This window comes from Pongo abelii, chromosome Y (assembly GCF_028885655.2).
Source record: "Pongo abelii isolate AG06213 chromosome Y, NHGRI_mPonAbe1-v2.0_pri, whole genome shotgun sequence".
In the NCBI taxonomy this organism is placed as follows: domain Eukaryota; kingdom Metazoa; phylum Chordata; class Mammalia; order Primates; family Hominidae; genus Pongo; species Pongo abelii.
The window spans coordinates 42680763-42688945 of record NC_072009.2 but is presented as its reverse complement, the minus strand read 5'-3'; positions in this window follow the sequence as shown (position 1 = coordinate 42688945).

Below are 8183 nucleotides of genomic sequence, written 5' to 3'. Positions count from 1 at the left end.
TGTCTTGGACAACCAGCACTGATGTAATACAGTATCTGATACATATATTTATGTGTGTGTGTGTGTGTATATATATATATATATATATATATATACATACACATATATACACACATACGTATGTAAATTAGTCGATGTTGACTGTGGACTTACAACCATAAAATCTATTTTCATTGTCAAAAACAAACACTCTTTGTGTTGTGGCATTACTTGTTATTCTTCGTTCCTCACCACAACTTTTTGTAAAAGGGTACGTCACAGTATCCTTCACTAGAGATGCAATAATTTTGACTTACTGAGGCTAGCTAGTGTCCCTGCTTATCCCTTCGACTATCATGGTTTCTTTTTACATCTAGTTATGATTTTTCCCTGCTTCTTCTAAAAATTATTTTTCATCTTGTGCTTTGAATAGCAGGTCCTTGCCTGAAAGAACTAGCTGTATCCTTACCATTCCTTCCTTTATTTGCAGTAGAGATTCCTGGTTGTTGTGCTGAAATGGAATACACTGGGGATCCAGGTGCACAACTTTTCAGAAGCAGCATTCACTGTGGATTTGGTATATTATGCAGCTTTTGGTGTCACAGGCTAAGGTCTGACAAGATTCATCACTCAGTTTTCTGGGATAGCTGAAAATGAGTATGGAGTTGGACAGCCAGATTCCTCAGGATGCAAACCTAGTGGGGCCATCTAACCATATGCATATATTTTCAAGTTGTGCACAAGTAGAAAAAGTTTAGAATCCACCACCTAAAAAGGGAATCCTGATTTCCTTTCCTGGCAGACCATGACACAAGACAAATGTCATTTCACCTATATCCACATGCTATTAACTTTTTAGTTCTCAAACGGGGTTTTCAGAGGGTAGTGTGATAGCCATGGTTAAATGGTTAACATGAAGAATGTTTAAAAAAATATCCCGGCTAGGGGTGGTGGCTCAGGCTTGTAATCACAGCATTTTGGGAGGCCAAGATGGGTAGAAGACCTAAGGTCAAGGGATTGAGACCAACCTGCCCAACATGGTGAAACCCCATCATTTTCAAAATTCAAAAATTGTGAATCATTGTGATGGGTGCCTGTAATCCAAGCTAGTTAGGAAGCTGAGGCAGGAGAATTGCTTGAACCCAGGAGGCAGAGGTTGCAATAAGCTGAGATCCTCCTTTTGCACTCCAGCCTGAGTGACAGAGAAAGACTTCATCTCAAAAGAATCCACAACAATAAAAAGGCTAATGCTAGATACAATAAAAAATGAAAAGAATAACTTGGGTGAACAGGAAGGCAAAAAACAAAAAAGAAAATGACAGTTTAGAAAGGGAGGATAAAATAATGAAAGATGGAGACAGGTTAACATGTGGAATACATTATTGTAAGTTTAAGTCCAGAATAAGACAAGTGTCAAACAAACAACAAAAGCAACAATAAAACAAGCACAGAGAGGAGGAGAGGGAGTGTGAAGGAGGAAAAAGAGTAAGCAAATGCAGAACATAAAGTGATCAGCATGATTCGAATATCTGTCCATTCCCACCCTCTGCAAATTCTTTGTATTTTGAGGAATATCCTTACAAGATTTTAATGTAACCAATCACAGAGCAGTCTAACCCAGAAAATATCCTAACTTCTTCTAGGATTCATAGAAAGACATTGTACCTTCTTAAGTATTCTCTCTCTAGGTTACACTAGCTTAAACTGTTTCAACAACAAAAATTACTTTGAATTTTCTGCCCAAAAGGAACATCATGGACGTTATTCATCTTGAGTCATCACTTGAGTAATAAAGTAGGTGGAGAAGATGTACTTTCTCCCTCACATAAATACAATTAATATCCCCGTGTGATATATATAAAGCAAACATAAGACTGAAGGATGGAGCAAGAAGATAAACTGGTGAGGAAATTCAAGATGCAACAAGTGATAAGATGGTTGAGTTCCCTGAATTCTTTTTGCCTGGTGTTATCACAGACTTGATCCTGAAGGAGCTGGTACCCAAAAATGTAAGTAGGTATAGACAAAAATGTACCCCAAAAGCTCCAGCTTCTAAAGACACAGGGCTAGGAAAGGGACACCTTATTAAGATAAAAATCTTTTTACAATAGCCATCCTACTTTAGTCAAATATTACAATACAAAACAAAGAAACTCAAAAAATCTAGCCAGGACAACAAAGTTTAAGTTGGAACATAGAGAGCACTAGGCTTTAATGAAGCACCCCAACCCTCTGCTGGAGTGGAATCAGGGAAGGTAAAGTAGAGAGCTAGAGTTTTCAACCCTGCCATGTGGTAACAAGACACCCTTCTACTTCTAGCCAGAAAGGTACAAGTAACGCCTAGGTTGAAGCTGGAATCTGCATATTTCTTTATCAGTAATGAGGAGAACTGCCTTGGGTATCAAAGGAAGTGAAGAAGGGAAGTTGGAATTGTGCCCCTACTTGACAAGTATACACTTTCCTCTGTTAGGGTGGTATCAGACAAAGCCAGCTACAGTCCCCCAAATGTTTAACTTTCAAATAAAAATCTGAGACAGAAATTCTAGTACTACTGTTATGGGATCACTGTGGTGTCAATTTTACTTACCAGAAACCTCTGTGACCATGATGCCTTTCCTTGAGTTCTTGTCCTGTGTGCAGGGAGAACGAGATACAGAGAAAAGTGAAGGGTAAAGAAGAAGAAGAGTTCTATTTAGTGTTAAAATGGTTCAAAGTGTTGAGGTTCACTCAGGATGGTGGCAGAAATATTAAAGGGAAATATTAGGGAAAGATATAGGGAATAGTCACAAACCTTTTGGAAGGCTGAAAGGTTTCATAGCTTGTAATAATTGAACAGGCTGAAGGCAGCCAGTTCTTACCTTAGAGCATTATTAGGTCATAGGATAAATAATAGGGACAATAGAGGCTTCCCCAGTTAAGCTTATTTACCTTACCTCCATTAACTAACCTTTAAGCCAGATTGCCCTCTTGGAGGGAGGTTGACCAAGGATATTGCCCTTTAATGGAATTTACTTTAGACCACGGTACCTGAGCTTTAATCATTCATAGAACTACTCTCTCAACCATGTTAATTATGCACAAGTGTGCTGACTCAGAGCTTGTGTTGTTAATCGTATACTAAATAAATGACTGGAGTGCAAGCTTCTCAGGGCCGGTCACAGCAAAAAACATTTCTTGATGTGCAGGCGCTTGGACACCCTGCTGTACTGGCAAAGCAGAATATTTGTCAGTTTATGCTTTATTCATCCATCTTTTGGGTCAGGGTCTGAAGGCAGACCCCTACAGCTAGTGCCCTCTCGTGGGGAGCAATACCTCACAAAGGAGTGGGTAGCTCTTCTCTATAGGCAGGTCTTCCCATGGTGTCCCTCTATAGAGAGGGAGGCTCCTCTCTGTAGGCAGGTCATTCAGATGTCTCTGCAGGTCTCTGAAGCTCTCTGCTGCAGCTGCTGCTCTCAGTGGAGAGAGTGCTGCTCTCAGTGGAGAGAGTGCTGCTCTCAGTGGAGAGAGTGCTGCTCTCCTCCCATGGTCTGCTGTGATCAGCAGGAAGGGTACCCCTTTCTGCAGAAGACTGGCTTTTTAGTGTCTTCATAAGAACTGTCACAGAGCAATAGTTTTTAATTTTGATTTGATCCAGTTTATCAGTTTTCCTTTTATGGCTTATGCTTTTGGTATCAAATGTAGTAACACTTTGCTACAACTAAGAGGCTTCAATTTTCTTATGATTCTTTTTTTCTGAAAATGTTTTATAAAACGTGTTATAATTTTATATTACATTCAAGTTCATAAGCCATTTTGAGTTAATTTCTGTAGAGTAAGGTTTATGTTAAGGCTTTATTTCTTAAATTGTTGGATGTCCACATGCCATAGCACCATTTGTTGAAAGGCTGTTTTTCCTCCACTGATTTTTGCTTGCCAGATTTATGTCATATTACTTGGTCATATCCACACTAGTGTGGCTCTATTCCTGGGCTTTCTCTTTTCCTCCATTTTTACACGCATCTATCTCTATGCCAATGCTAAACCGTCATGATCACTTTAGCTGTTTAATAAGTCTTTGAAATATTGTTGGTGGATTTCTCCCACTATATACTTAAATACTAATAATTGTCTTAGCTATCCTAGTAAGTTTGCATTGTCTGCAAAAATTCTTGCTGAGATATTGATAGGAATTGCGTCAAATATATACATCAAGCTGGGGAAAATTAACATGATATATTATATCTTTATATCCATGAACACAGTGTATCTCTTATTGTTTCTATTTGATTTCTTTCACCAGTATTTTATAGGTATCAGCATAGAGATCTCACACCTGTTTTCTTTTGTTTAAATGCATATCAAAACATTTGATCTTCTTTGGAGCAGTTGTAGATGGTACAGTTGCTAATTTGGGGAAATAGCAGAGTGCTAACTAGTTTAGATTTACTTCGACTGTTCAGTTCCTAGGAGGGTGGGTGGTGGTAGATAGTTAACTCCCCACTGAAGCCTTCTGACAGGATAGGGTAGAGGAGGGTAGTGGGGACAGCAGGCAAGACACACAGTGCAATCTGTCCTACTCAGCTCTGGCTCTTTAAAAACTGTGGTTGTTGGGTCGACCTGTATGGTCAGCTTGCTACAAGAGTCTGCTGACATAAGGGAATTGGAATGCTCTCCTCTGCTTTCTCCAGGAGGGTGATAGAAGATTCTCTCTGGTCAGGCACAGTGGCTCATGCCTGCAATCCCAGCACTTTGGGAGGCCAAAGTGGGTGGATCACCTGAGGTCAGGAGTTCGAGACCAGCCTGACCAAAATGGAGAAACACCATCTCTACTAAAAATAGAAAATCAGCTAGGCATGGTGCCACATGCCTGTAATCCCAACTACTTGGGATGATGAGGCAGCAGAATCATTTGAACCAGGGAGGTGAAGCTTGCAGAGAGCTGAGATTGTGTATCATTCATTGCACTTCAGCCTGGGCAACAAAGAGCAACTCCATCTCAAAAAGAAAAAAAAAAGAAAAGAAAAGAAAAAAAAAAGATTTGCGCCTAGTTTGACTTTATGGGGACTCAGTGGGGAATCAGAGCATCACTGACATGTTGAGAAGATTGTCTCTGTACATGACTCCACAGAAATGGCAATACTACTTTATTTTATTTTATTTATTTTTTTCTGCTAGTATTTATCTGGAATAGCTTGGTTATTAACTTTAGAAGTCTTTTATGCTATTGTGTGTGGTTAGGTCATCCCTCCTTGTCCTTTGGTTGAGAGAGAAGAGGACTTCCTTGAAGTCCTTTTCTTCTGTGCCTATTGGAGATTCTGGATTGGAAACTTCTACAGTCCATCATCTGTGATATATGGAAGACACTACGAAAACCAAGTGAAGTGACCATGATATCACTCTGCAAGTCCTGCTGTCCCTAGACAAACTGTCTTCCTTTTTCTATGTTTCAGATCCTGTCCTTGCTTTTGTCATTACATCTGTGGTGTTTCAGTTGTTCAGAGGAAACAATGGGGTGTTGCATTGTAACTAGAAATCCTAGGAAGTTAAAGTTTGAGAATGGCTTTTAAAGTACCATGCAAACCAAATCTCATAATGCAAAACATGGGAAGATATGACTACAGAGAATGACATGATATAATTTACCTAAAATAAAGTGATTTTTATAAAACAAAGTCTTCACCAAATTTAAATAACCTCATAGAATTCCGCTGAGATCAGCTTGGTCATGGAGACCCTAACCCAGTTGTGCTAGAGGAATTAAAGACACACACACAGAATTATGAAGCACAGAATGGGAATCAGTGGGCTGACAACCTTCAGAGCTGACAGCCATGAACAGAGTTTTACCCACATATTTATTGACAGTAAGCCAGTAATAAGCATTGCTTCTGTAGATTGTAGATTCAGTAAAAAGGAAGACAAAGGGTTGGGTTCTCACTAGTTATCTGCAGCAGGAACAGGTCCTTGAGGCACAGATCACTCATGATATTGTTTGTGGTTCAGGAGTGCCTTAAGCAGTTTTCTGCCCTGGGTGGGCCAGATGTTCCTTGCCCTCATTCCAGTAAACCCACAACCCTCAGTGTGAGTGTCATACCCATCATGAGCATGTCATAGTGCTTCAGAGATTTTGTTTATGGCCAGTTTGGGGGCCTGTCTATGGCCAGATTTGGGGGTCTATTCCCTACATATTCCTCTTTTTTGTTTTTCCAAGACGATAAAAGCAAAGGTGACTTTATCATGGTGAGCTATGTCTCACAGGAGTTGGGATCTGCATCTGCAGATTATACAAAGACAAACAACACAGATTAAAAGCACAATCATCATTTAAATCACAGAGTCTCCAAGTGTTTTTCTCCATTTTAATGGGTTAATAGTGGCTAATCCATCTGCAGCTCTTTCAAGCACACTCCTGTTCCTGGCATTAAGATCAAGTGTGCCTGGCATAATTTAAATATTTGCTCTTTTTAATTTTGCAATATCCAAAGACATATTTGTGGATTGTCCTTCTAGATGCTTTTTTATTCTTTCCCAAATTTTGATCTTATTAAGAGCCAATAATAGTTTCCACAAATCCTAATGTTTAGCTCCTAGAACAGGCCATATCATTTGATCTTGAGGTGCCATTTTACCTCCATGTTTCCAGAGGATCTCTTGCCGTATCTCTTACCATTTCTACCATCTGACCATTTTTGGTCAGACAAGCTGAACATAGTGTGGCCTTGGCACACAGACTGAGAGGTGCAATTTAAGCTAAACATCCCCTTAGGGGATGAATCAATAAATATGCCATAGGAATCATTGCACAGCACCTCTGCATGTTCTGCAATGCAATTTTCTGAAACAAGTACATTCATTTTTTTCTGGCCATGTCCATTTCTGTTTACAGTTAGATTCTTGAAGGCAGTATGCCTTAATTATAGGAGCAGATTTATTATGATAAACACTGAGACCGGAAAGCATGTGTAACTGTGTCAGCCCTGCTAAAGGAATACTCATGGCAATGGTGATCACTGCTATCATAGCTATCATTAAATTACTCATTGGGACTGGTTGTTCCACTTTCCTCACATTTTCTTCTGCCATCTGTGACAGCTTCTTGATCTGTCCCCAGGTAGGTGGCTGTGTTCAATGGGTGTTGCTCATGATAGTTGGGGTACTCCTCAGCATCAACTTAGACAATGCTGCCACCGATGGGTCTTTGAGATCCTCCTAACACCTCTTCCTGGGTGTCTGGCTCACAGTAGGGCTTTAGGTACCTCAATGGCACCCACATTGGCAGTAGATTCAGTCCTGGAGAAACACAAGCATAACCTCTACCCCATGTTATTATTTTACCTATTTCCTGACTTTCTGTTATTGGATCTCTCCACCAAACCAGTTTTACCGCTTCTGTCTTTGCAGCTGGTTTCTGTAGATGCTGTTTAGCTGCTGATAGCATCTGGCCTCTAGACAGGCTCAAACAATTTAGAGTCAATAATGCTACATTCAGTTTCCTATGTGGTATCCCGTAGTCCTTGGTTTCCCCTTTTGCTTTTGCAACTGCTGTTTCAGGGAGAGATTCATTCTTTCCACTATGGCTTGTCCTTGAAAATTATATGAGATACAAGCAATGTGTTTAATATTCCATATAGAGAAAAATGTAGCTAGAGCTTCACTAGCATAGCCTAGGGCATTGTCCATTTTAATAAAAGCTGGAATGCCCATCATCGCAAAACGCTGCAAAAGGTGACATTTAACACAGGCAGAAGACTCTCCTAATTGGCATGTAGCCCAAAGTGAGAAAAGGTATTTAAACATACATGTACATAAGTTAGTCTCCCAAATGAGGGAACATCCATCTGCCAAAAATCATTACATTCCAATCTTCAAGGATTAACTCTTCCTGTAAAAGATGAGGAATGCATCGTTTGGCAAGTTGGGTATTGCTGGATAATAGCTGTAGCTTCTTTCCAGGTAATGCTGTATCTGCATTTGAGACCAAAGGCATGAATATGGGTTAAACTGTGAAAGTGTTTGGCATTAGATATTGTAGCAGCAAATAGTTGATGAGCCATTTGATTCCCTGCAGTCAAAGGTCCTGGAAGAGATGAATGAGCTCTGATATGAATAATGTAAAAAGGGTGCATTCTACACCTAGCTGCTCTTTGTAATTGGGTAAATTCATCAGTTGCTCATCTCTGTGGAATCTTGCTGAGCATTTTCAACTAACTGTGTAGAATGAACCA